At 46.5% G+C, this 27,363-nt stretch overlaps 13 non-coding genes and 1 pseudogene across 13 annotated transcripts; all 14 read left to right on the top strand.

The window, feature by feature from the left end:
* Window positions 1-5,543: 5,543 nt before the first annotated feature.
* On the top strand, window positions 5,544-5,732 carry LOC141226287 (U2 spliceosomal RNA). The gene has a single exon (XR_012293499.1). It is a non-coding gene; the product is annotated as a U2 spliceosomal RNA (small nuclear RNA).
* Window positions 5,733-6,853: 1,121 nt separating this feature from the next.
* Window positions 6,854-7,044, top strand: LOC141226427 (U2 spliceosomal RNA). Its single transcript, XR_012293559.1, has one exon. It is a non-coding gene; the product is annotated as a U2 spliceosomal RNA (small nuclear RNA).
* A 1,119-nt stretch (window positions 7,045-8,163) lies between these two features.
* LOC141225974 (U2 spliceosomal RNA) lies at window positions 8,164-8,354 on the top strand. Its single transcript, XR_012293205.1, has one exon. It is a non-coding gene; the product is annotated as a U2 spliceosomal RNA (small nuclear RNA).
* A 1,120-nt stretch (window positions 8,355-9,474) lies between these two features.
* LOC141226425 (U2 spliceosomal RNA) lies at window positions 9,475-9,665 on the top strand. Its single transcript, XR_012293557.1, has one exon. It is a non-coding gene; the product is annotated as a U2 spliceosomal RNA (small nuclear RNA).
* A 1,120-nt stretch (window positions 9,666-10,785) lies between these two features.
* On the top strand, window positions 10,786-10,976 carry LOC141226424 (U2 spliceosomal RNA). Its single transcript, XR_012293556.1, has one exon. It is a non-coding gene; the product is annotated as a U2 spliceosomal RNA (small nuclear RNA).
* Window positions 10,977-12,097: 1,121 nt separating this feature from the next.
* On the top strand, window positions 12,098-12,288 carry LOC141226423 (U2 spliceosomal RNA). Its single transcript, XR_012293555.1, has one exon. It is a non-coding gene; the product is annotated as a U2 spliceosomal RNA (small nuclear RNA).
* Window positions 12,289-13,405: 1,117 nt separating this feature from the next.
* LOC141226422 (U2 spliceosomal RNA) lies at window positions 13,406-13,596 on the top strand. Its single transcript, XR_012293554.1, has one exon. It is a non-coding gene; the product is annotated as a U2 spliceosomal RNA (small nuclear RNA).
* A 1,121-nt stretch (window positions 13,597-14,717) lies between these two features.
* Window positions 14,718-14,908, top strand: LOC141226421 (U2 spliceosomal RNA). The gene has a single exon (XR_012293553.1). It is a non-coding gene; the product is annotated as a U2 spliceosomal RNA (small nuclear RNA).
* A 1,120-nt stretch (window positions 14,909-16,028) lies between these two features.
* LOC141226339 (U2 spliceosomal RNA) lies at window positions 16,029-16,106 on the top strand (annotated as a pseudogene).
* Window positions 16,107-21,670: 5,564 nt separating this feature from the next.
* On the top strand, window positions 21,671-21,865 carry LOC141226264 (U2 spliceosomal RNA). The gene has a single exon (XR_012293478.1). It is a non-coding gene; the product is annotated as a U2 spliceosomal RNA (small nuclear RNA).
* A 1,121-nt stretch (window positions 21,866-22,986) lies between these two features.
* LOC141226420 (U2 spliceosomal RNA) lies at window positions 22,987-23,177 on the top strand. Its single transcript, XR_012293552.1, has one exon. It is a non-coding gene; the product is annotated as a U2 spliceosomal RNA (small nuclear RNA).
* A 1,121-nt stretch (window positions 23,178-24,298) lies between these two features.
* Window positions 24,299-24,489, top strand: LOC141226215 (U2 spliceosomal RNA). Its single transcript, XR_012293439.1, has one exon. It is a non-coding gene; the product is annotated as a U2 spliceosomal RNA (small nuclear RNA).
* Window positions 24,490-25,610: 1,121 nt separating this feature from the next.
* Window positions 25,611-25,801, top strand: LOC141226419 (U2 spliceosomal RNA). Its single transcript, XR_012293551.1, has one exon. It is a non-coding gene; the product is annotated as a U2 spliceosomal RNA (small nuclear RNA).
* Window positions 25,802-26,921: 1,120 nt separating this feature from the next.
* LOC141226418 (U2 spliceosomal RNA) lies at window positions 26,922-27,112 on the top strand. The gene has a single exon (XR_012293550.1). It is a non-coding gene; the product is annotated as a U2 spliceosomal RNA (small nuclear RNA).
* The last annotated feature ends 251 nt before the right edge of the window (window positions 27,113-27,363 follow it).

The following is a 27,363-nucleotide window of genomic DNA, read 5'->3' as shown; positions in this document are numbered from 1 at the left end:
ATGGACTTTTCAGAATCCTTGGGTGGCACCGTAGTCGGAAACCAATTCTGGTTATCGCTTCTCGGCCTTTTGGCTAGGATCAGGTGCAGTGATCTAACGGTTGCTGCCTTGGTCTCGGCTAGGAGGTGCCTGGGGTACCCGACTTGTTGGCCTTGGGGGATCGCTCTCTCTTAACTGAGGGAGCTTCACCCCCTTGCAGCTATTGGCAGGTCGGCTTAGTCCCCGGACAACGGGGAGCGATCGCGTCTTGTCTTCGGGGCGACCCGAGGAAATAAGGGCGTTTTCCTTTGCTGAGCTTTATCGCTTAGTGGGCTTTGTAAGTTCTTGGGGTACCCCTCCCTCGGTCTTGGGTTTGTTCCTGCTTTTGTGGGATTCATTCCCTTGTTACTATTGGGGGAGGGCTTAGTCCCTGAGGGCCGAAAATGCCTTTTTCTTTTGGATTTGCGGTGGGGGAGACTCCACTGCGACAGTCCATTAGAATCATGGTGGATGAATGCCAGCGCCATGAGAAGAATCTGCAGTACATCGTGCATGAGATTCTTTTTGGGTTCTTCCACCTGGAGCGAGATAAGATCCTGTGTCTTTACGATCAGGAATTCCGTGGGCGATATACCATTTCCTTTATGGCTAAATCATGCTGTGATAATATCCATGCAGCACTGATGGTTGCGGACAAGGACGATGAGAGACTGAACGGGCTGAGCTTTGACTTCCTGTACGGTGAAGAGGAAGTACCCTTGGTGATCTTCATGTACAGCCCATTCGTCTCTGAGGGCGATATCGAAACCTTTTTGAAGCGTTACTGCAAGTCAGTGCGCTTCTCACATGATATCCTCAACTCCCAGCGCTTCTGGAATGGGAAGAGGAAATACCTGGTGAAGTTCCATCCAGATCAGAGCGGCATTGGTGGTCTTCACCACCCGCCTGCTAATTTTGCCATTGGTAATGTCAGGGGATTCCTACGCTACCCAGGAATGCCCCTTCAATGCCGGAATTGTCATGAATATGGGCATACACGAGAAAATTGTACAAGGGCTCATGTAGTCTTTTGCAACAAGTGCGGTAAGAGTGGGCACACCTCCGCTACGTGTGACTCTGAGATCGTATGTAACCTATGTGGGAAGGCAGGTCACGCCTTCAGGAATTGTCCGAGCAAAAAGTCAAAAACATATGACATGTTTAAGTCAGGTCAACTGACTATCCAAGAATACTTCGGAGGGAGTATTACTACACCTGCCCCTGGACCTGGGTTGGCGCACGCTGACGGGTCCGGACCAAATCCTTCAACGGCTCCGCCAGAGGGCCCGCTGGTAGTTCCACAGAAGGACGGTCGTAGGGGTTCCATAAGATTAACCGAGGGTTCGCTCTCTGTGGAATTGATCGATGTTCTGGCTCTAGATGTTGCCGTATCTCAGAGTCAAGAGGAAGGGTCCTCATCCAGCATGAATGCACCACCGGCATTATGTGGAACTGAGAAGACCTCTAGTACCCCGATTAAGCAAGCACCCAGATTCGCCACACCATCATCGGTGATCTTGGGTAAGGGCAAAAAGGGTACGCTCCTTAATCGATCAACCAGTGTGTCAGAAAGAGAGACCTCTAGGGCGCGAAGTAAAAAGGACCTGGCTAAGACCCAGTCGAGCCCTGGTCCTCGAACCAGAAGTCGCAGTAGTTCCGTGACCAGACCAGAGGACAAGACGACCCAGAGGGATGACACCCGTTCCATAGACCAGACCGCCATGAGGACTGCAGATGCACAGGACTTGGAAAAGATGGACAGCTCCCAGCCTCTGAAAAGGCAACGGGAGGACGTAAAGCAACCTGATATCCAAAGAAAACACGGATGTCGAGGTCCAGATGAGGAGCCAAAAGTGGATGATGCCTTTTTGCCTGCTTCAGATCCCGGTAATATTAAACAAATCCTGACCCCTGGAGATGCGGAGGAGGAGGTGCCGTGTATTGACTTCTTCCCATCTTCAGATCCTGATTCTTCTTAATGTCTGTTCCTCTTAAAATCTCCTCACTAAATGTGAGGTCCCTAAAGAGCCCTACACGTAGGGCTGCTTTATTTTCTTATTTAGAGACATTGGACTTTGATTTCTGCTTTCTACAAGAATGTGGTATACAGAGTAATTTAAATTATAAGGACTTAAAAGAAGACTGGAAACTGGGCGTTTCTGTGTGGTCCGGTGCTAATGACTGTCGTGCTGCCGGAGTTGGACTACTTTGCCGTGGACATTCTACCATCATTCAATCTGTGACTGAAATTATACCTGGCAGAGCTATTTTAATACATCTTGTTTTTAATGGACTTTCTTTACGTTTATTAAATGTGTACGCTCCTCCTGGGAAGCAGGAAAGGGCGGATTTACTTGAAATATTGCCATTATTTTGTGTTGGGTCAACCCCCCTGCTAGTGGGAGGAGATTTTAATTGTTTACGTGATGGGGAATCCCGGCAGGGTGGGGATGTGAATCGTAAAGACCGTACCTCCTATTTGTTGAAAAGTTTAATTGATGATTTTAGATTACAGGACTGCTGGAAGGAACTCTTGCCGGCGGATCCAGGTGTTACATGGTCCAATGGAAGAGTTTCTTCTAGAATTGATTTCATATTTGCTTCTACTGCCTTTAAACCTTGTAAATGTTTTCTTTTATCTAATTTATTCTCTGATCATAAAGTTTTATCTGTGTTTTTAGAGTTAGCAGGGGAACAAAATACCTCAAGAGGCCCATGGAGATTAAATACAACTCTCCTAGAGGATATTGATATTCAAAAGAGGTTTGTGCAGGCCTACCAGTGCTGGCAATCAAAGAGAGACCCCCGCGCCTCGATGCTGGATTGGTGGGAGAGCATTAAACCTAAGATTAAATTATTTTTTATTAAGGCAGGGAAAATGAAAGCAAAAAAGAAAAAGCAGTGGTTTTATGTTTTTAATATGAGATTACAAGTACTCTTTAAACTAAAAGAAGTTGGTATTGATGTGGATGATGATATTGCAAATCTTAAGTCTGAAATAAAAAATGCTCTTAATGAAAAAGGAAAACAAATAATTTTTAACTCCCATGTACAGCACCTGGAGGAAGGAGAGAAATGCTCCCGATTCTTCTTCAAAAAGGTAATGGGGAGGAGGGACGCAATCCTAAATCTTGAAGGTGAAAATGATATTAAGGGTATGTTAGGAAAAGCTTTTAATTTTTATCAACTTCTTTTTAACACTAAAGTTATAGATCCATCCTTTTTAGAGTATGCTATTAATTCCCTTGATTTTAAGTTAGATATTTTAGACCAGGGTATTTTATCTAGGGATCTCACCAGTGAGGAACTTTTACAGATTTTTAAAAGTTTCTCCAGTGGGAAAGCCCCTGGGGAAGACGGTCTACCGATTGAGTTTTATCTGACTTTTTGGGGAATTTTAAAGAACGATATGTTTTTATTGTTTAAAGAAGCTTTTAATACTAATAAATTACCCCCATCTTGGAGGAGAGGTCTGGTATCTTTAATATATAAAAAAGGGGATAGGAGCCAACTTAAAAACTGGCGGCCTATTACGCTTTTAAACCTTGATTATAAAATTTTAGCTAAACTTATTGCAGTCCGTTTAAAACCCTTTATAGCCAAATTAATTCACCCTAACCAGGTATGTGGTGTTCCCGGAAGAACCATAGCTGAGTCCCTCAACATAATTAGGGATACCATATGGTATTCAAAAGAGAGAAGTCAAAACCTTGCTATTTTATCCTTAGACTTTGAAAAAGCTTTTGACAGGGTATCGCATGAATTTCTTTTTATGGTTCTTAAAAAAATGGCGTTTCCAGAGAAAATTTTAACCCGCATTATGCTTTTATATCATTCTTGTTTTAGTCAAATTTCTGTAAATGGATTTTTAACGAAGGGGGTTCCTCTATTATCAGGGGTGAAACAAGGGTGCCCTCTCTCACCACTGCTCTTTATCTGTGTTATGGAACCACTATTAACCATACTGAGAAAAGATAAAGTAATTAAAGGGGTACCTATTCCCGGGAGTAGGGGTATGCAACTTAAAGCCCTAAGTTACATGGATGATGTTACCATACTATGTCCAGATTCCACATCTCTGAGGAGGGTATTGAGAAACACACAATTTTTCTGTGAAGCCTCAGGTTTTAAATTAAATATAGATAAATGTGACTGTTTTAATGTGGGGGGATGGGACTCCTCTTTGACCCCTGGGATAGTGATACAGAAAAATCACATAAAAATTTTAGGAATTATTTTTAACCAAGCCAATGAGGGGGACCCTAACTGGGACTCTGCAATGGATAAAATAGAAAAAAGATCTCATTGTGGAATTTAAGGAACCTTAGTATGGAAGGTAAAATTTTAATTATTAAAGCCGTTTTAATTCCCATTATGTTGTATGTTGCAATGGTGTTTCCCCCTTCCAATTTACAAATCAAGAAAGTAACAAGAATTGTTTTTATGTTTTTATGGGGTTCAAAAATGGAAAAGTTAAAAAGAGATCTGATGTACAAATGTAAATCTAATGGAGGTAAAGATGTACCCAATTTTTTTACCTTTTTCCATATAAAGTATTTCTGCTTCTGTTTTAAGGTTTTTAAATCTGATGGCATTTTTAGTTATTTTTTAAAATATGCAGCAGGAATGATTTTTAAAAGGTGGTTTAGCCTACCTTTAAGTTCTCCTGTGCTCCTGTGCCCACCTAAACAGTATGTGATACTTGAGAAAACGGTCAGACTTTTAGGTCTCCAGGAATTGGAGCCTGATATATTGGGGGACCAAAGGAAGGTATCTATTGCTTGCAGACACTCTGAGGACACAATTCCTGTCTCCAATTTTTCACAGGCAAGGTCCAAAACGGTGTGGCGAAATGTGTACGGGAAATATCTTGCAAATGTACACAAGGACCTTGCCTGGGCTATCGTCCACCAGTGCCTCCCTACCCGTGAGTTTCAACATAGGCGGGGGCTGGTGGCGAGAGCCAAATGTCCAAGAGATATATGCGGGGAAAGTGAGTCTGTATTGCATCTCTTTTGGAATTGTCCTTTTGCACAGGAGGTTTGGAGAAAGGTAGGCCCACTTTTAAAATGGGCATGTGGCCTGAAAGATTTTAATCACTTTTATGTCTTTTATGGTCTTTTTAAGTGTCCAAATTTTAAACAATTCCGAGTTGCCTGGATTATTATTAATTGTTTTAAAAATGCCATGTGGAAAGTTAGAAATATTTTACTCTTCAAACATGATCATATTGATTCAACAGACTGTATAAAAATTGCTTTAAGTGAAATGTATATTTACTATCTCAGAGATAAAAAACTGTATGGAGCAAAAGAAGCGGCTTCTATGTGGTGTGTACAATTATGGAACACAATTAGTGGTAATTAAATAAACCCAAGTACATCTGTAATTATGATATTCTTAATTGTTAAAATGGTTTTATGATGGTAAATTGTATTTTTTACAAAAAACTTGAATTGATTATTATCATGTTTTATCATTTTATTGTAATGTTATAAATGTTCTTTTTTAAGACCTTTGTAAATATACTTTTGAATCAATAAAATTGCGTTGAAACCTTATCTGTTCTTATCAGTTTAATATCTGATACGTCCCCTATCTGGGGACCATATATTAAATGGATTTTTAGAACAGGGAGATGGAAAAAGAGCTTGCTCTGTCCACTCCACGCATTGACCTGGTATTGCAGTATCTCCAGGACCGGTGCACCCCTTCTTTAATGCAGTTTCTAAAATCAGAAAGAATTGAATTCAATGCTTTTTGTTCATTTTGCTTGTTTGTCGGATTTTGGGATGGACTCTTTGGCTTTGCTTTTCTTCTCCTCATTGGATTTTTCATGTTAAAAGTTGCAGAAGCCAGATGACAAGCTCATTTTGGTTCAACTTCAGCAACTGTGCATTGCATTGCCATGTAATGTAATGTAATGCAATGCTATCTATCTAGCTCTCCCTCTATACTTCCTTTTGGATAAACAGACATATTAGGCAAGCATTTTGGAGCTTTCACCTAAATAACTACAGGTGGTGAGATAAGCTGCACAATATAATTGACCTTTCAGTATATTGTTGCACACACACCATCTATTTAGCAAATGCCCTTGTTATCAACAGCAGCCTTTTAAACTCACCTGAGCTAACAGGTATGTGAGCTGGTTACTCTGCTGCGCTTAAAATTTCTTTTTTGGTTTGCTACAATGCCTTTTCTGAAACGTTGTCTCCCTCTGCTGGAACACTGACTTCTTTCATTTAATGCCTGCAGACTATAAAAGAGAAACCAACCCAAAAAGTTTGGTTGATTAGTCTGTGGCATTCTTTTAAACTGTTGCTTATGGCGGTCTCTGTGAGCTTCTCAGTGACATTCAGCCATCCAGGTATCCCGCCTGCAGTAGACGGAATGTGGCAATGGAACGCTGGCTGCGCGTGTCATAATAGGCTCTGAGCCTTTATATACCTGCGCACAGCAGCAGCCACCTTCAGTCTGCTGCTGGACAGCCAGCAGCAGCAGCAGCAGGAGAGGTAATTAATCAGCAACCCTCCTGCTAAGGGTAGACAGCTGCTCGTTCCACCCCCCCCCCCGCCTTAATTGGTTCTCCTCCCTTCCAACGGTGTTGAGGCGGGTGGGAACAGCCGGGGGTTGAGGGTACTGTGCTAAAAGAGGTGGAGTTATGCAGATCTAAAACGCGTGGATTGCAGCAGCAGCAAGCCGAAAAGTGCAGGCATGTGAGGGATCTAGAGGTTGACAGCATGTCTTCTTAACGGGAGTCCAGGTGGCCATCTCCACAAATGGACTTTTCAGAATCCTTGGGTGGCACCGTAGTCGGAAACCAATTCTGGTTATCGCTTCTCGGCCTTTTGGCTAAGATCAAGTGTAGTATCTGTTCTTATCAGTTTAATATCTGATACGTCCCCTATCTGGGGACCATATATTAAATGGATTTTTAGAACAGGGAGATGGAAAAAGAGCTTGCTCTGTCCACTCCACGCATTGACCTGGTATTGCAGTATCTCCAGGACCGGTGCACCCCTTCTTTAATGCAGTTTCTAAAATCAGAAAGAATTGAATTCAATGCTTTTTGTTCATTTTGCTTGTTTGTCGGATTTTGGGATGGACTCTTTGGCTTTGCTTTTCTTCTCCTCATTGGATTTTTCATGTTAAAAGTTGCAGAAGCCAGATGACAAGCTCATTTTGGTTCAACTTCAGCAACTGTGCATTGCATTGCCATGTAATGTAATGTAATGCAATGCTATCTATCTAGCTCTCCCTCTATACTTCCTTTTGGATAAACAGACATATTAGGCAAGCATTTTGGAGCTTTCACCTAAATAACTACAGGTGGTGAGATAAGCTGCACAATATAATTGACCTTTCAGTATATTGTTGCACACACACCATCTATTTAGCAAATGCCCTTGTTATCAACAGCAGCCTTTTAAACTCACCTGAGCTAACAGGTATGTGAGCTGGTTACTCTGCTGCGCTTAAAATTTCTTTTTTGGTTTGCTACAATGCCTTTTCTGAAACGTTGTCTCCCTCTGCTGGAACACTGACTTCTTTCATTTAATGCCTGCAGACTATAAAAGAGAAACCAACCCAAAAAGTTTGGTTGATTAGTCTGTGGCATTCTTTTAAACTGTTGCTTATGGCGGTCTCTGTGAGCTTCTCAGTGACATTCAGCCATCCAGGTATCCCGCCTGCAGTAGACGGAATGTGGCAATGGAACGCTGGCTGCGCATGTCATAATAGGCTCTGAGCCTTTATATACCTGCGCACAGCAGCAGCCACCTTCAGTCTGCTGCTGGACAGCCAGCAGCAGCAGCAGCAGGAGAGGTAATTAATCAGCAACCCTCCTGCTAAGGGTAGACAGCTGCTCGTTCCACCCCCCCCCGCCTTAATTGGTTCTCCTCCCTTCCAACGGTGTTGAGGCGGGTGGGAACAGCCGGGGGTTGAGGGTACTGTGCTAAAAGAGGTGGAGTTATGCAGATCTAAAACGCGTGGATTGCAGCAGCAGCAAGCCGAAAAGTGCAGGCATGTGAGGGATCTAGAGGTTGACAGCATGTCTTCTTAACGGGAGTCCAGGTGGCCATCTCCACAAATGGACTTTTCAGAATCCTTGGGTGGCACCGTAGTCGGAAACCAATTCTGGTTATCGCTTCTCGGCCTTTTGGCTAAGATCAAGTGTAGTATCTGTTCTTATCAGTTTAATATCTGATACGTCCCCTATCTGGGGACCATATATTAAATGGATTTTTAGAACAGGGAGATGGAAAAAGAGCTTGCTCTGTCCACTCCACGCATTGACCTGGTATTGCAGTATCTCCAGGACCGGTGCACCTCTTCTTTAATGCAGTTTCTAAAATCAGAAAGAATTGAATTCAATGCTTTTTGTTCATTTTGCTTGTTTGTCGGATTTTGGGATGGACTCTTTGGCTTTGCTTTTCTTCTCCTCTTGGATTTTTCATGTTAAAAGTTGCAGAAGCCAGATGACAAGCTCATTTTGGTTCAACTTCAGCAACTGTGCATTGCATTGCCATGTAATGTAATGTAATGCAATGCTATCTATCTAGCTCTCCCTCTATACTTCCTTTTGGATAAACAGACATATTAGGCAAGCATTTTGGAGCTTTCACCTAAATAACTACAGGTGGTGAGATAAGCTGCACAATATAATTGACCTTTCAGTATATTGTTGCACACACACCTTCTATTTAGCAAATGCCCTTGTTATCAACAGCAGCCTTTTAAACTCACCTGAGCTAACAGGTATGTGAGCTGGTTACTCTGCTGCGCTTAAAATTTCTTTTTTGGTTTGCTACAATGCCTTTTCTGAAACGTTGTCTCCCTCTGCTGGAACACTGACTTCTTTCATTTAATGCCTGCAGACTATGAAAGAGAAACCAACCCAAAAAGTTTGGTTGATTAGTCTGTGGCATTCTTTTAAACTGTTGCTTATGGCGGTCTCTGTGAGCTTCTCAGTGACATTCAGCCATCCAGGTATCCCGCCTGCAGTAGACGGAATGTGGCAATGGAACGCTGGCTGCGCGTGTCATAATAGGCTCTGAGCCTTTATATACCTGCGCACAGCAGCAGCCACCTTCAGTCTGCTGCTGGACAGCCAGCAGCAGCAGCAGCAGGAGAGGTAATTAATCAGCAACCCTCCTGCTAAGGGTAGACAGCTGCTCGTTCCACCCCCCCCCCCGTCTTAATTGGTTCTCCTCCCTTCCAACGGTGTTGAGGCGGGTGGGAACAGCCGGGGGTTGAGGGTACTGTGCTAAAAGAGGTGGAGTTATGCAGATCTAAAACGCGTGGATTGCAGCAGCAGCAAGCCGAAAAGTGCAGGCATGTGAGGGATCTAGAGGTTGACAGCATGTCTTCTTAACGGGAGTCCAGGTGGCCATCTCCACAAATGGACTTTTCAGAATCCTTGGGTGGCACCGTAGTCGGAAACCAATTCTGGTTATCGCTTCTCGGCCTTTTGGCTAAGATCAAGTGTAGTATCTGTTCTTATCAGTTTAATATCTGATACGTCCCCTATCTGGGGACCATATATTAAATGGATTTTTAGAACAGGGAGATGGAAAAAGAGCTTGCTCTGTCCACTCCACGCATTGACCTGGTATTGCAGTATCTCCAGGACCGGTGCACCCCTTCTTTAATGCAGTTTCTAAAATCAGAAAGAATTGAATTCAATGCTTTTTGTTCATTTTGCTTGTTTGTCGGATTTTGGGATGGACTCTTTGGCTTTGCTTTTCTTCTCCTCATTGGATTTTTCATGTTAAAAGTTGCAGAAGCCAGATGACAAGCTCATTTTGGTTCAACTTCAGCAACTGTGCATTGCATTGCCATGTAATGTAATGTAATGCAATGCTATCTATCTAGCTCTCCCTCTATACTTCCTTTTGGATAAACAGACATATTAGGCAAGCATTTTGGAGCTTTCACCTAAATAACTACAGGTGGTGAGATAAGCTGCACAATATAATTGACCTTTCAGTATATTGTTGCACACACACCATCTATTTAGCAAATGCCCTTGTTATCAACAGCAGCCTTTTAAACTCACCTGAGCTAACAGGTATGTGAGCTGGTTACTCTGCTGCGCTTAAAATTTCTTTTTTGGTTTGCTACAATGCCTTTTCTGAAACGTTGTCTCCCTCTGCTGGAACACTGACTTCTTTCATTTAATGCCTGCAGACTATAAAAGAGAAACCAACCCAAAAAGTTTGGTTGATTAGTCTGTGGCATTCTTTTAAACTGTTGCTTATGGCGGTCTCTGTGAGCTTCTCAGTGACATTCAGCCATCCAGGTATCCCGCCTGCAGTAGACGGAATGTGGCAATGGAACGCTGGCTGCGCGTGTCATAATAGGCTCTGAGCCTTTATATACCTGCGCACAGCAGCAGCCACCTTCAGTCTGCTGCTGGACAGCCAGCAGCAGCAGCAGCAGGAGAGGTAATTAATCAGCAACCCTCCTGCTAAGGGTAGACAGCTGCTCGTTCCACCCCCCCCCCGCCTTAATTGGTTCTCCTCCCTTCCAACGGTGTTGAGGCGGGTGGGAACAGCCGGGGGTTGAGGGTACTGTGCTAAAAGAGGTGGAGTTATGCAGATCTAAAACGCGTGGATTGCAGCAGCAGCAAGCCGAAAAGTGCAGGCATGTGAGGGATCTAGAGGTTCACAGCATGTCTTCTTAACGGGAGTCCAGGTGGCCATCTCCACAAATGGACTTTTCAGAATCCTTGGGTGGCACCGTAGTCGGAAACCAATTCTGGTTATCGCTTCTCGGCCTTTTGGCTAAGATCAAGTGTAGTATCTGTTCTTATCAGTTTAATATCTGATACGTCCCCTATCTGGGGACCATATATTAAATGGATTTTTAGAACAGGGAGATGGAAAAAGAGCTTGCTCTGTCCACTCCACGCATTGACCTGGTATTGCAGTATCTCCAGGACCGGTGCACCCCTTCTTTAATGCAGTTTCTAAAATCAGAAAGAATTGAATTCAATGCTTTTTGTTCATTTTGCTTGTTTGTCGGATTTTGGGATGGACTCTTTGGCTTTGCTTTTCTTCTCCTCATTGGATTTTTCATGTTAAAAGTTGCAGAAGCCAGATGACAAGCTCATTTTGGTTCAACTTCAGCAACTGTGCATTGCATTGCCATGTAATGTAATGTAATGCAATGCTATCTATCTAGCTCTCCCTCTATACTTCCTTTTGGATAAACAGACATATTAGGCAAGCATTTTGGAGCTTTCACCTAAATAACTACAGGTGGTGAGATAAGCTGCACAATATAATTGACCTTTCAGTATATTGTTGCACACACACCATCTATTTAGCAAATGCCCTTGTTATCAACAGCAGCCTTTTAAACTCACCTGAGCTAACAGGTATGTGAGCTGGTTACTCTGCTGCGCTTAAAATTTCTTTTTTGGTTTGCTACAATGCCTTTTCTGAAACGTTGTCTCCCTCTGCTGGAACACTGACTTCTTTCATTTAATGCCTGCAGACTATAAAAGAGAAACCAACCCAAAAAGTTTGGTTGATTAGTCTGTGGCATTCTTTTAAACTGTTGCTTATGGCGGTCTCTGTGAGCTTCTCAGTGACATTCAGCCATCCAGGTATCCCGCCTGCAGTAGACGGAATGTGGCAATGGAACGCTGGCTGCGCGTGTCATAATAGGCTCTGAGCCTTTATATACCTGCGCACAGCAGCAGCCACCTTCAGTCTGCTGCTGGACAGCCAGCAGCAGCAGCAGCAGGAGAGGTAATTAATCAGCAACCCTCCTGCTAAGGGTAGACAGCTGCTCGTTCCACCCCCCCCCCCGCCTTAATTGGTTCTCCTCCCTTCCAACGGTGTTGAGGCGGGTGGGAACAGCCGGGGGTTGAGGGTACTGTGCTAAAAGAGGTGGAGTTATGCAGATCTAAAACGCGTGGATTGCAGCAGCAGCAAGCCGAAAAGTGCAGGCATGTGAGGGATCTAGAGGTTCACAGCATGTCTTCTTAACGGGAGTCCAGGTGGCCATCTCCACAAATGGACTTTTCAGAATCCTTGGGTGGCACCGTAGTCGGAAACCAATTCTGGTTATCGCTTCTCGGCCTTTTGGCTAAGATCAAGTGTAGTATCTGTTCTTATCAGTTTAATATCTGATACGTCCCCTATCTGGGGACCATATATTAAATGGATTTTTAGAACAGGGAGATGGAAAAAGAGCTTGCTCTGTCCACTCCACGCATTGACCTGGTATTGCAGTATCTCCAGGACCGGTGCACCCCTTCTTTAATGCAGTTTCTAAAATCAGAAAGAATTGAATTCAATGCTTTTTGTTCATTTTGCTTGTTTGTCGGATTTTGGGATGGACTCTTTGGCTTTGCTTTTCTTCTCCTCATTGGATTTTTCATGTTAAAAGTTGCAGAAGCCAGATGACAAGCTCATTTTGGTTCAACTTCAGCAACTGTGCATTGCATTGCCATGTAATGTAATGTAATGCAATGCTATCTATCTAGCTCTCCCTCTATACTTCCTTTTGGATAAACAGACATATTAGGCAAGCATTTTGGAGCTTTCACCTAAATAACTACAGGTGGTGAGATAAGCTGCACAATATAATTGACCTTTCAGTATATTGTTGCACACACACCATCTATTTAGCAAATGCCCTTGTTATCAACAGCAGCCTTTTAAACTCACCTGAGCTAACAGGTATGTGAGCTGGTTACTCTGCTGCGCTTAAAATTTCTTTTTTGGTTTGCTACAATGCCTTTTCTGAAACGTTGTCTCCCTCTGCTGGAACACTGACTTCTTTCATTTAATGCCTGCAGACTATAAAAGAGAAACCAACCCAAAAAGTTTGGTTGATTAGTCTGTGGCATTCTTTTAAACTGTTGCTTATGGCGGTCTCTGTGAGCTTCTCAGTGACATTCAGCCATCCAGGTATCCCGCCTGCAGTAGACGGAATGTGGCAATGGAACGCTGGCTGCGCGTGTCATAATAGGCTCTGAGCCTTTATATACCTGCGCACAGCAGCAGCCACCTTCAGTCTGCTGCTGGACAGCCAGCAGCAGCAGCAGGAGAGGTAATTAATCAGCAACCCTCCTGCTAAGGGTAGACAGCTGCTCGTTCCACCCCCCCCCCGCCTTAATTGGTTCTCCTCCCTTCCAACGGTGTTGAGGCGGTTGGGAACAGCCGGGGGTTGAGGGTACTGTGCTAAAAGAGGTGGAGTTATGCAGATCTAAAACGCGTGGATTGCAGCAGCAGCAAGCCGAAAAGTGCAGGCATGTGAGGGATCTAGAGGTTGACAGCATGTCTTCTTAACGGGAGTCCAGGTGGCCATCTCCACAAATGGACTTTTCAGAATCCTTGGGTGGCACCGTAGTCGGAAACCAATTCTGGTTATCGCTTCTCGGCCTTTTGGCTAAGATCAAGTGTAGTATCTGTTCTTATCAGTTTAATATCTGATACGTCCCCTATCTGGGGACCATATATTAAATGGATTTTTAGAACAGGGAGATGGAAAAAGAGCTTGCTCTGTCCACTCCACGCATTGACCTGGTATTGCAGTATCTCCAGGACCGGTGCACCCCTTCTTTAATGCAGTTTCTAAAATCAGAAAGAATTGAATTCAATGCTTTTTGTTCATTTTGCTTGTTTGTCGGATTTTGGGATGGACTCTTTGGCTTTGCTTTTCTTCTCCTCATTGGATTTTTCATGTTAAAAGTTGCAGAAGCCAGATGACAAGCTCATTTTGGTTCAACTTCAGCAACTGTGCATTGCATTGCCATGTAATGTAATGTAATGCAATGCTATCTATCTAGCTCTCCCTCTATACTTCCTTTTGGATAAACAGACATATTAGGCAAGCATTTTGGAGCTTTCACCTAAATAACTACAGGTGGTGAGATAAGCTGCACAATATAATTGACCTTTCAGTATATTGTTGCACACACACCATCTATTTAGCAAATGCCCTTGTTATCAACAGCAGCCTTTTAAACTCACCTGAGCTAACAGGTATGTGAGCTGGTTACTCTGCTGCGCTTAAAATTTCTTTTTTGGTTTGCTACAATGCCTTTTCTGAAACGTTGTCTCCCTCTGCTGGAACACTGACTTCATTCATTTAATGCCTGCAGACTATAAAAGAGAAACCAACCCAAAAAGTTTGGTTGATTAGTCTGTGGCATTCTTTTAAACTGTTGCTTATGGCGGTCTCTGTGAGCTTCTCAGTGACATTCAGCCATCCAGGTATCCCGCCTGCAGTAGACGGAATGTGGCAATGGAACGCTGGCTGCGCGTGTCATAATAGGCTCTGAGCCTTTATATACCTGCGCACAGCAGCAGCCACCTTCAGTCTGCTGCTGGACAGCCAGCAGCAGCAGCAGCAGGAGAGGTAATTAATCAGCAACCCTCCTGCTAAGGGTAGACAGCTGCTCGTTCCACCCCCCCCCCCGCCTTAATTGGTTCTCCTCCCTTCCAACGGTGTTGAGGCGGGTGGGAACAGCCGGGGGTTGAGGGTACTGTGCTAAAAGAGGTGGAGTTATGCAGATCTAAAACGCGTGGATTGCAGCAGCAGCAAGCCGAAAAGTGCAGGCATGTGAGGGATCTAGAGGTTGACAGCATGTCTTCTTAACGGGAGTCCAGGTGGCCATCTCCACAAATGGACTTTTCAGAATCCTTGGGTGGCACCGTAGTCGGAAACCAATTCTGGTTATCGCTTCTCGGCCTTTTGGCTAAGATCAAGTGTAGTATCTGTTCTTATCAGTTTAATATCTGATACGTCCCCTATCTGGGGACCATATATTAAATGGATTTTTAGAACAGGGAGATGGAAAAAGAGCTTGCTCTGTCCACTCCACGCATTGACCTGGTATTGCAGTATCTCCAGGACCGGTGCACCCCTTCTTTAATGCAGTTTCTAAAATCAGAAAGAATTGAATTCAATGCTTTTTGTTCATTTTGCTTGTTTGTCGGATTTTGGGATGGACTCTTTGGCTTTGCTTTTCTTCTCCTCATTGGATTTTTCATGTTAAAAGTTGCAGAAGCCAGATGACAAGCTCATTTTGGTTCAACTTCAGCAACTGTGCATTGCATTGCCATGTAATGTAATGTAATGCAATGCTATCTATCTAGCTCTCCCTCTATACTTCCTTTTGGATAAACAGACATATTAGGCAAGCATTTTGGAGCTTTCACCTAAATAACTACAGGTGGTGAGATAAGCTGCACAATATAATTGACCTTTCAGTATATTGTTGCACACACACCATCTATTTAGCAAATGCCCTTGTTATCAACAGCAGCCTTTTAAACTCACCTGAGCTAACAGGTATGTGAGCTGGTTACTCTGCTGCGCTTAAAATTTCTTTTTTGGTTTGCTACAATGCCTTTTCTGAAACGTTGTCTCCCTCTGCTGGAACACTGACTTCTTTCATTTAATGCCTGCAGACTATAAAAGAGAAACCAACCCAAAAAGTTTGGTTGATTAGTCTGTGGCATTCTTTTAAACTGTTGCTTATGGCGGTCTCTGTGAGCTTCTCAGTGACATTCAGCCATCCAGGTATCCCGCCTGCAGTAGACGGAATGTGGCAATGGAACGCTGGCTGCGCGTGTCATAATAGGCTCTGAGCCTTTATATACCTGCGCACAGCAGCAGCCACCTTCAGTCTGCTGCTGGACAGCCAGCAGCAGCAGCAGCAGGAGAGGTAATTAATCAGCAACCCTCCTGCTAAGGGTAGACAGCTGCTCGTTCCACCCCCCCCCTGCCTTAATTGGTTCTCCTCCCTTCCAACGGTGTTGAGGCGGGTGGGAACAGCCGGGGGTTGAGGGTACTGTGCTAAAAGAGGTGGAGTTATGCAGATCTAAAACGCGTGGATTGCAGCAGCAGCAAGCCGAAAAGTGCAGGCATGTGAGGGATCTAGAGGTTGACAGCATGTCTTCTTAACGGGAGTCCAGGTGGCCATCTCCACAAATGGACTTTTCAGAATCCTTGGGTGGCACCGTAGTCGGAAACCAATTCTGGTTATCGCTTCTCGGCCTTTTGGCTCAGATCAAGTGTAGTATCTGTTCTTTTAAGAACACAAGAGCTACGATCTACACTTGACGAGAGCGATCGAACTCGGAAGGAGAAGAGCTTCGGAGCCCAGCTGACATCGGAGAAGGAAGGCGGATATCGGTGGGAGGAAGAAGCTCTAAAGAATTCAGAAGAAGACGAAGACTCGGAGAAGAATCGGGCTGTCCTGTGGAATCTTCGAGGAAGAAAATCATCGAGACAAAGACCTTTCGGGGAATTTGTCCAGAACACGACGGGAGAAGAATCTGCATAGCTCCACCCATTCCGGGAAGAGTTCCAGATCCAGCTCCAAGAAGTAACTGCAGGAGGAAAGCCATGGCAAGCGCTGCGAGGAAGACCGAAAAGAAGAGCCTGGAGCAGGGGACAGCCAGGAGGGCCCAGCCAGGAGCCTATTCTGACCCCAAGGACTCTGCCTCCACGACTGGCCAGCAGAAGGGACCCCAGAAGCGCCGCCACGAAGCTCCAGCCCTGGGGCCATGGATGCGGCAGACGGTGGCCCTGAAGCTGAAGGAAGTGGATGGGAGGGTGCCGGATATGTCCTCGGACGTGTTCTGCCAGAAGATGCTGCTGGATCGAGGCTTCTCCAGGTCGGACACCCTCAGCATCCAGACCTTCTTGACGGGGATCTTCTTCGTCACCTTCGCCACTGTGAACACCTGCAGGAGGTTCTGGGAAATGGTAAGCGCAAAAGGACCGGATAATTCTTTCTCTGCCTTTACAGGTAGCTGCCCTATCCAGAGGGACGAAAGGAGGATCACGGTCTCCATGCGCAACCCGCACACCCCAGGCCAAGACATCTGTACCTTCCTGAGACGCTTCTGTTTCGTTGTGAAGGAACCCTCTCACATCCTGAATGGACTCGGCTTCTGGACAGGTAAGTGGTCGGTGACCGTTAGACTTCACAGGGACCTGGCGTACTCAGACGGACTTCGGCACCTGCCCCCGACATTCTCCCTGGGCAACTCCTACGGCCTCATCTATTACCCGGACATGCCGCGGAACTGCAGGAGATGCGGCAAGAACGGCCACGAGATGAAGGACTGCAAGGAGGATGCCTGCAGGATTTGTCGAGTGACAGGACACAGCTCGAAGGACTGCCCGAAGAAGACGTCCTGCAACCTGTGTGGGCTGGCGGCTCATCTGTACAAGGATTGCCCCAAGCGTGAGAGATCCTGGGCATCGGTGGTTGCGACGACCCCAGCTCCGGAGGACAAGGCCCCGACGACCAGGCCTGTGAAGGTCAAGGACGCGACGACCAAGGCCCCAGCGGCCAAGGCTGAGACGACCAAGGCCAAAGCGGTCAAGGAGTCGGTGGCCAAAGCCCCAGCGACGGTCCCAGCAGCTCCGAAGCCTAAGAAAAAGTCAAAGGAGGGTAAGAGTTCTGTCACCCCTCTCTCGATCCCTCCCCCTGCCACCCCCGTCCAATCCCCCCCCACCCCGGCCACCCCTGCTGAGGATTCCACTTCCTCTTCCTCCTTCCCCTACTCCTCAGCAGGTGTCCTTTCCCCTGCCCCGGCAGCCACTCTCCCTCCCCAGACCATGGTAGCGGTGGAATTAACCTTTCCTCCACCCGCCGCTATCTATTCCGAGGAGGATTTTCCCCTTCTTGTCTCCCCAGTTCCAACCCGGGGAAAGAGGAAGGTGGAGGACAGCCCTGCTACTGAATCCTCCAAAAAGAAGATTCTGGATTTCGTAGGCGAAAAGGAGGATACCCTCCCTGAGCCAGAAGAGATGGAGCACATGGTTGAGACCCTGGTGGCCGAGCCAGAAGAGGAGGAACTGGTGGTCGCCGAGATCGAGGCCGCGCTGCTTGACCAGATGGAGGAAGAGGGCCTGCTGGTGATCCCGTCACCAGCAGTCAACACCGACGAGGGACCACCTGACCGGAGTGGTAACTAAGGTGTATTGCCTGCGCTAACTTTTTCTTTTTTCCCTACATGATGGCTAATATTAACTTATTTTCCATTAATGTCAGGAGCATCAAGGACAAGTTCAGACGTCAGACTATTTATGCCTTCCTTACTTCCCAGTTGTGTGATGTTTATATGTTGCAGGAATGTTCCCTTCCCTCCTCTAGGTCCTTCAAACATCTGGCCAGGGAGTGGTCCCACGGTCCATCCTACTGGTCTGGTGGGGGTGACTGCAAGTCTGCGGGGGTCGCAATTCTGATCAGGGGGGGCGCATTCACGCTTGAGTCAGTCCAGGAGCTCATCTGCGGCAGGGCTCTTGTTGTAGATGGCAACTGGGCGGGAGAACCTGTCAGGTTCATCAACGTGTATGCGTCCCCACTGAAGAATGAGCGTTTGGAGCTTTTCCAGACCCTGCGGCTTCAGCTTGCCACCACCAGGACCTTAGTGATGGCCGGGGATTTCAACTGCCCCATCGAGGAGGATGGTCGTAGTTCTGGCACATCTGCCAAGTTGGACATCACGTCCAAGCTGCTCATCGAGATGGTAACCGAGGCCTCTCTTCAGGACGTGGTGGGCTCCATGGGGAGAGGCTCCACAAACTATTCGTGGAGCCGACCCGATGGCTCACTCCGCTCCAGGATTGACTTTGTGCTCACCTCTCGGGCAGTCAGGCAGAGTAGGCACTCGATGGTCCCTTGCTTCTTCTCCGACCACAGAGCCATTCACTTACAAGGTGTCCTCGGCGACGGTTTTCCATCCGGCCCCGGCTCCTGGAAGCTGAATTGTGCTCTGCTGGCTCAGGATGAAGTCGTGGAGGAGCTGAGAGCAGCCTACGCAATGTGGCAGTCCTACAAGGGTAGCTTCCAAACAGTCTCTGATTGGTGGGAATATGTTAAACTTGAGTTTCGCTGTTTCTTTCAGGCCAAGGGTCGACAACAGGCGTGTGAGAAGAGGAGGGACTTCAGAGGGCTGCAGCGCGAGCTGCGGTCGCTGCAGGACCTTCTTCACTGCGGCTGGGACGTGAGGGAGGAGCTGGAGGAGACCAAGAAGAGCCTGAAAAGGCACTTTGAGGAGGAGTCCAAGCGAATCGTCTTCCGTTCCAAAGTGGAGAATCTGGAGAAGGGTGAGAAATGTAACTCATTCTTTTTCAGGAAACTTCATGCCGGTCACACGCCCCTGAACGAGCTGCGAGACGAGAGCGGAAACATGCGACGTGGGAAGGAGGACGTGATGAGGGTCGTCAGCGACTTCTACAGCGAACTCTACTCCCACAAGACTACCGACCCCGACGCTGCTGATAAGTTCCTGTCAGGTATCACTAACCATCTTGATCCTGCAGGCACGGCAGCCTTGGACAAACCTCTGATGGTGGGCGAATTGCTCTCTGCCGCTAAATCCTTTAGGACCGGCAGGACCCCGGGCAGTGATGGTCTTCCAGCGGAGCTCTATGTAGCGCTGGGAGACCTCATCTGTCCGGACCTGTTGGATCTGTACGAGGAGATGGTGGTGGAGGGTAGAATGCCTCCATCTTTGAGGGAAGGAATGGTCACGATCCTGTACAAGCGGAAGGGAGAGAGGTGCGACCTGAGAAATTGGCGTCCCATCACTCTGCTCAACGTGGACTACAAGATCCTGGCCAAGACGATGGCGACACGACTTAAGACGGTCATCGGACGGATCATCCACCCGGACCAGACCTGCGGCATCCCTGGACGTCGCATCGCAGACAGCCTCGCTCTCGTGCGGGACACGGTCGAGTACATCAAGGTCCGCCGCGCACACGCGGCCCTGGTCTCCTTGGATCAGGAGAAGGCCTTCGACCGGGTTTCCCACGAGTTCATGGGCCGAGCTCTGCACCGGTTAGGTTTGGGTAACATGTTTTGTTCGTATGTCCGTCTGATGTATTTTGATATCCACAGCTCGGTGTTGGTGAACGGCTGGAAGACTGACCCCTTCCCTGTCCTCTCTGGGGTCAGACAAGGCTGCCCTCTATCACCTCTTCTTTTTGTTTGTGTTATAGAACTCTTCGCAGAGGCTATCCGGCAGAATGGAGAGATCAGAGGGATCACCGCACCGGGTCCGGGACGACACGAGGTCAAGTGCTCGCTCTACATGGACGACGTCACCGTCTTCTGCGCTGATCGTGGTTCAGTCGACGCCCTCGTCCAGACGTGTGAGAGGTTCGGCCGTGCTTCAGGGGCCAAAGTCAACTGCAGGAAGTCGGAAGCCATGCTCTTCGGGGATTGGCAGCCGGCCTCCTCCGCCCCCTTCCCCTTCAACATTCAACCGGATTTCCTCAAGGTGCTGGGAGTCTGGTTCGGGAAGGAAGGAGCGGCCCTCAAGTCCTGGCAAGAACGCTTGGCCAAAGTGAAGCAACGGATCGGACTCTGGAGCCTCAGACACCTCACTTGTGAGGGTAAGGCACTCGTCCTGCGTAATGAGGTCCTGCCCGTCTTGCAGTACACGGCGCAGGCCTGGCCCCCACACGTCACTGTGTGCAGGGCCATTACCAGGACAGTGTTTCACTTTGTCTGGGGATCCAAGATGGACAGAGTCAGGCGGGCCGTCATGTACAAGGAGCCTCGCAAGGGTGGGAAGGGCGTTCCAGATATCCCCACCCTCCTGCGATCCTCTTTTGTGTGTGATTGTGTCCGCCGGACTTTGCAAGTCAAGAATGGCTCCGCGGGCAGGTCCATGTCTCGCTTCTTCCTGCTTCCTTTTTGGAGGCGACTCGGCTGGGACAAGTGGGACAGCTCCTTCCCCTACAACTGGACGACGCCATGGTTCTACGGAGACGTCGTTCGATTTGTGGGGGAACATCAACTGGAGGGACTCAAGCCCGACTTGTGGAAGCCCAAAACTATCCACAAGCTCATCAGATCCAAGGATGACGTGGAGAACATCACAGGACTTCACCAGGACACGCTGGAGACTGTGTGGACAAATGTGTCGTCTGACAGGCTGACCAACGGGCACAAGGACTTGTCGTGGATGGCGATTCAGGGCGGACTGCCCGTCCGGTCATTCATGCATGCCCGGAACCTGTGCAAGACCAGGTACTGCCCAAGGTGCCCCTTCGTGGAGGAAACATCTTTGCACACTTTTTGGGACTGCGGATTTGCACAGCGCCTGTTGACTGCCCTTGAGGACGACCTGAGGAACTCTGTCCCCAGGGCGAGCCTATCGCACCATTCTGTGCTTTACGGACTCTTCCCTGGGGTTCATACCGTCGGAGCCATCCAGGAGGCTTGGCGCCTTATGAACTGCTTCAAGGATGCCGTTTGGGTCGCCAGGAACCGGCTCATCTTGAGGAGGGAGAGGATGTCCATCCAGGACTGCCGCAGGCTGATCCACAGCCTGCTCAGAGACTATTCCATCGTGGACGGTCCGGAGGACGAGGATGAGGACTAAACCCCTCCTCCCCCTCTCCCCTTATGTGTCTTGTCTTTCAATAAACCTTCGGGCCTGTGATTTTCCCCTCCCCATCCCCTTTTTCCCAATCCCCATCCCTTATCACGATTCGTCGTACTGTATTGATTGACATGCTTTTTCTTTCAGATTGAGTGTTTTGTGTAGCATAGGGGTGTGATGTGTCTAGTTAGTGCGTCGTATCCTCATGCTATGTAAATATGATGTAGAATTCTGTGTGTACTGGGCTGCGGCACTGTACACTGTCTGTTAACTTATTTTTTGTGCTAATAAAAGATATATTCAATCAAAAAAAATCTGTTCTTATCAGTTTAATATCTGATACGTCCCCTATCTGGGGACCATATATTAAATGGATTTTTAGAACAGGGAGATGGAAAAAGAGCTTGCTCTGTCCACTCCACGCATTGACCTGGTATTGCAGTATCTCCAGGACCGGTGCACCCCTTCTTTAATGCAGTTTCTAAAATCAGAAAGAATTGAATTCAATGCTTTTTGTTCATTTTGCTTGTTTGTTGGATTTTGGGATGGACTCTTTGGCTTTGCTTTTCTTCTCCTCATTGGATTTTTCATGTTAAAAGTTGCAGAAGCCAGATGACAAGCTCATTTTGGTTCAACTTCAGCAACTGTGCATTGCATTGCCATGTAATGTAATGTAATGCAATGCTATCTATCTAGCTCTCCCTCTATACTTCCTTTTGGATAAACAGACATATTAGGCAAGCATTTTGGAGCTTTCACCTAAATAACTACAGGTGGTGAGATAAGCTGCACAATATAATTGACCTTTCAGTATATTGTTGCACACACACCATCTATTTAGCAAATGCCCTTGTTATCAACAGCAGCCTTTTAAACTCACCTGAGCTAACAGGTATGTGAGCTGGTTACTCTGCTGCGCTTAAAATTTCTTTTTTGGTTTGCTACAATGCCTTTTCTGAAACGTTGTCTCCCTCTGCTGGAACACTGACTTCTTTCATTTAATGCCTGCAGACTATAAAAGAGAAACCAACCCAAAAAGTTTGGTTGATTAGTCTGTGGCATTCTTTTAAACTGTTGCTTATGGCGGTCTCTGTGAGCTTCTCAGTGACATTCAGCCATCCAGGTATCCCGCCTGCAGTAGACGGAATGTGGCAATGGAACGCTGGCTGCGCGTGTCATAATAGGCTCTGAGCCTTTATATACCTGCGCACAGCAGCAGCCACCTTCAGTCTGCTGCTGGACAGCCAGCAGCAGCAGCAGCAGGAGAGGTAATTAGACAGCAACCCTCCTGCTAAGGGTAGACAGCTGCTCGTTCCACCCCCCCCCCCGCCTTAATTGGTTCTCCTCCCTTCCAACGGTGTTGAGGCGGGTGGGAACAGCCGGGGGTTGAGGGTACTGTGCTAAAAGAGGTGGAGTTATGCAGATCTAAAACGCGTGGATTGCAGTAGCAGCAAGCCGAAAAGTGCAGGCATGTGAGGGATCTAGAGGTTGACAGCATGTCTTCTTAACGGGAGTCCAGGTGGCCATCTCCACAAATGGACTTTTCAGAATCCTTGGGTGGCACCGTAGTCGGAAACCAATTCTGGTTATCGCTTCTCGGCCTTTTGGCTAAGATCAAGTGTAGTATCTGTTCTTATCAGTTTAATATCTGATACGTCCCCTATCTGGGGACCATATATTAAATGGATTTTTAGAACAGGGAGATGGAAAAAGAGCTTGCTCTGTCCACTCCACGCATTGACCTGGTATTGCAGTATCTCCAGGACCGGTGCACCCCTTCTTTAATGCAGTTTCTAAAATCAGAAAGAATTGAATTCAATGCTTTTTGTTCATTTTGCTTGTTTGTCGGATTTTGGGATGGACTCTTTGGCTTTGCTTTTCTTCTCCTCATTGGATTTTTCATGTTAAAAGTTGCAGAAGCCAGATGACAAGCTCATTTTGGTTCAACTTCAGCAACTGTGCATTGCATTGCCATGTAATGTAATGTAATGCAATGTAATCTATCTAGCTCTCCCTCTATACTTCCTTTTGGATAAACAGACATATTAGGCAAGCATTTTGGAGCTTTCACCTAAATAACTACAGGTGGTGAGATAAGCTGCACAATATAATTGACCTTTCAGTATATTGTTGCACACACACCATCTATTTAGCAAATGCCCTTGTTATCAACAGCAGCCTTTTAAACTCACCTGAGCTAACAGGTATGTGAGCTGGTTACTCTGCTGCGCTTAAAATTTCTTTTTTGGTTTGCTACAATGCCTTTTCTGAAACGTTGTCTCCCTCTGCTGGAACACTGACTTCTTTCATTTAATGCCTGCAGACTATAAAAGAGAAACCAACCCAAAAAGTTTGGTTGATTAGTCTGTGGCATTCTTTTAAACTGTTGCTTATGGCGGTCTCTGTGAGCTTCTCAGTGACATTCAGCCATCCAGGTATCCCGCCTGCAGTAGACGGAATGTGGCAATGGAACGCTGGCTGCGCGTGTCATAATAGGCTCTGAGCCTTTATATACCTGCGCACAGCAGCAGCCACCTTCAGTCTGCTGCTGGACAGCCAGCAGCAGCAGCAGCAGGAGAGGTAATTAATCAGCAACCCTCCTGCTAAGGGTAGACAGCTGCTCGTTCCACATCCCCACCCGCCTTAATTGGTTCTCCTCCCTTCCAACGGTGTTGAGGTGGGTGGGAACAGCCGGGGGTTGAGGGTACTGTGCTAAAAGAGGTGGAGTTATGCAGATCTAAAACGCGTGGATTGCAGCAGCAGCAAGCCGAAAAGTGCAGGCATGTGAGGGATCTAGAGGTTGACAGCATGTCTTCTTAACGGGAGTCCAGGTGGCCATCTCCACAAATGGACTTTTCAGAATCCTTGGGTGGCACCGTAGTCGGAAAACAATTCTGGTTATCGCTTCTCGGCCTTTTGGCTAAGATCAAGTGTAGTATCTGTTCTTATCAGTTTAATATCTGATACATCCACTATCTGGGGACCATATATTAAATGGATTTTTAGAACAGGGAGATGGAAAAAGAGCTTGCTCTGTCCACTCCACGCATTGACCTGGTATTGCAGTATCTCCAGGACCGGTGCACCCCTTCTTTAATGCAGTTTCTAAAATCAGAAAGAATTGAATTCAATGCTTTTTGTTCATTTTGCTTGTTTGTCGGATTTTGGGATGGACTCTTTGGCTTTGCTTTTCTTCTCCTCATTGGATTTTTCATGTTAAAAGTTGCAGAAGCCAGATGACAAGCTCATTTTGGTTCAACTTCAGCAACTGTGCATTGCATTGCCATGTAATGTAATGTAATGCAATGCTATCTATCTAGCTCTCCCTCTATACTTCCTTTTGGATAAACAGACATATTAGGCAAGCATTTTGGAGCTTTCACCTAAATAACTACAGGTGGTGAGATAAGCTGCACAATATAATTGACCTTTCAGTATATTGTTGCACACACACCATCTATTTAGTAAATGCCCTTGTTATCAACAGCAGCCTTTTAAACTCACCTGAGCTAACAGGTATGTGAGCTGGTTACTCTGCTGCGCTTAAAATTTCTTTTTTGGTTTGCTACAATGCCTTTTCTGAAACGTTGTCTCCCTCTGCTGGAACACTGACTTCTTTCATTTAATGCCTGCAGACTATAAAAGAGAAACCAACCCAAAAAGTTAGGTTGATTAGTCTGTGGCATTCTTTTAAACTGTTGCTTATGGCGGTCTCTGTGAGCTTCTCAGTGACATTCAGCCATCCAGGTATCCCGCCTGCAGTAGACGGAATGTGGCAATGGAACGCTGGCTGCGCGTGTCATAATAGGCTCTGAGCCTTTATATACCTGCGCACAGCAGCAGCCACCTTCAGTCTGCTGCTGGACAGCCAGCAGCAGCAGCAGCAGGAGAGGTAATTAATCAGCAACCCTCCTGCTAAGGGTAGACAGCTGCTCGTTCCACCCCCCCCCCCGCCTTAATTGGTTCTCCTCCCTTCCAACGGTGTTGAGGCGGGTGGGAACAGCCGGGGGTTGAGGGTACTGTGCTAAAAGAGGTGGAGTTATGCAGATCTAAAACGCGTGGATTGCAGCAGCAGCAAGCCGAAAAGTGCAGGCATGTGAGGGATCTAGAGGTTGACAGCATGTCTTCTTAACGGGAGTCCAGGTGGCCATCTCCACAAATGGACTTTTCAGAATCCTTGGGTGGCACCGTAGTCGGAAACCAATTCTGGTTATCGCTTCTCGGCCTTTTGGCTAAGATCAAGTGTAGTATCTGTTCTTATCAGTTTAATATCTGATACGTCCCCTATCTGGGGACCATATATTAAATGGATTTTTAGAACAGGGAGATGGAAAAAGAGCTTGCTCTGTCCACTCCACGCATTGACCTGGTATTGCAGTATCTCCAGGACCGGTGCACCCCTTCTTTAATGCAGTTTCTAAAATCAGAAAGAATTGAATTCAATGCTTTTTGTTCATTTTGCTTGTTTGTCGGATTTTGGGATGGACTCTTTGGCTTTGCTTTTCTTCTCCTCATTGGATTTTTCATGTTAAAAGTTGCAGAAGCCAGATGACAAGCTTATTTTGGTTCAACTTCAGCAACTGTGCATTGCATTGCCATGTAATGTAATGTAATGCAATGCTATCTATCTAGCTCTCCCTCTATACTTCCTTTTGGATAAACAGACATATTAGGCAAGCATTTTGGAGCTTTCACCTAAATAACTACAGGTGGTGAGATAAGCTGCACAATATAATTGACCTTTCAGTATATTGTTGCACACACACCATCTATTTAGCAAATGCCCTTGTTATCAACAGCAGCCTTTTAAACTCACCTGAGCTAACAGGTATGTGAGCTGGTTACTCTGCTGCGCTTAAAATTTCTTTTTTGGTTTGCTACAATGCCTTTTCTGAAACGTTGTCTCCCTCTGCTGGAACACTGACTTCTTTCATTTAATGCCTGCAGACTATAAAAGAGAAACCAACCCAAAAAGTTAGGTTGATTAGTCTGTGGCATTCTTTTAAACTGTTGCTTATGGCGGTCTCTGTGAGCTTCTCAGTGACATTCAGCCATCCAGGTATCCCGCCTGCAGTAGACGGAATGTGGCAATGGAACGCTGGCTGCGCGTGTCATAATAGGCTCTGAGCCTTTATATACCTGCGCACAGCAGCAGCCACCTTCAGTCTGCTGCTGGACAGCCAGCAGCAGCAGCAGCAGGAGAGGTAATTAATCAGCAACCCTCCTGCTAAGGGTAGACAGCTGCTCGTTCCACCCCCCCCCCGCGTTAATTGGTTCTCCTCCCTTCCAACGGTGTTGAGGCGGGTGGGAACAGCCGGGGGTTGAGGGTACTGTGCTAAAAGAGGTGGAGTTATGCAGATCTAAAACGCGTGGATTGCAGCAGCAGCAAGCCGAAAAGTGCAGGCATGTGAGGGATCTAGAGGTTGACAGCATGTCTTCTTAACGGGAGTCCAGGTGGCCATCTCCACAAATGGACTTTTCAGAATCCTTGGGTGGCACCGTAGTCGGAAACCAATTCTGGTTATCGCTTCTCGGCCTTTTGGCTAAGATCAAGTGTAGTATCTGTTCTTATCAGTTTAATATCTGATACGTCCCCTATCTGGGGACCATATATTAAATGGATTTTTAGAACAGGGAGATGGAAAAAGAGCTTGCTCTGTCCACTCCACGCATTGACCTGGTATTGCAGTATCTCCAGGACCGGTGCACCCCTTCTTTAATGCAGTTTCTAAAATCAGAAAGAATTGAATTCAATGCTTTTTGTTCATTTTGCTTGTTTGTCGGATTTTGGGATGGACTCTTTGGCTTTGCTTTTCTTCTCCTCATTGGATTTTTCATGTTAAAAGTTGCAGAAGCCAGATGACAAGCTCATTTTGGTTCAACTTCAGCAACTGTGCATTGCATTGCCATGTAATGTAATGTAATGCAATGCTATCTATCTAGCTCTCCCTCTATACTTCCTTTT

The sequence above is a fragment of the Phyllobates terribilis genome, unplaced genomic scaffold, assembly GCF_046119375.1.
Source record: "Phyllobates terribilis strain yellow unplaced genomic scaffold, ASM4611937v1 Scaffold_414__1_contigs__length_1644244, whole genome shotgun sequence".
NCBI classification, from domain to species: domain Eukaryota; kingdom Metazoa; phylum Chordata; class Amphibia; order Anura; family Dendrobatidae; genus Phyllobates; species Phyllobates terribilis.
This window is presented reverse-complemented; position numbering and strand designations above follow the sequence as displayed.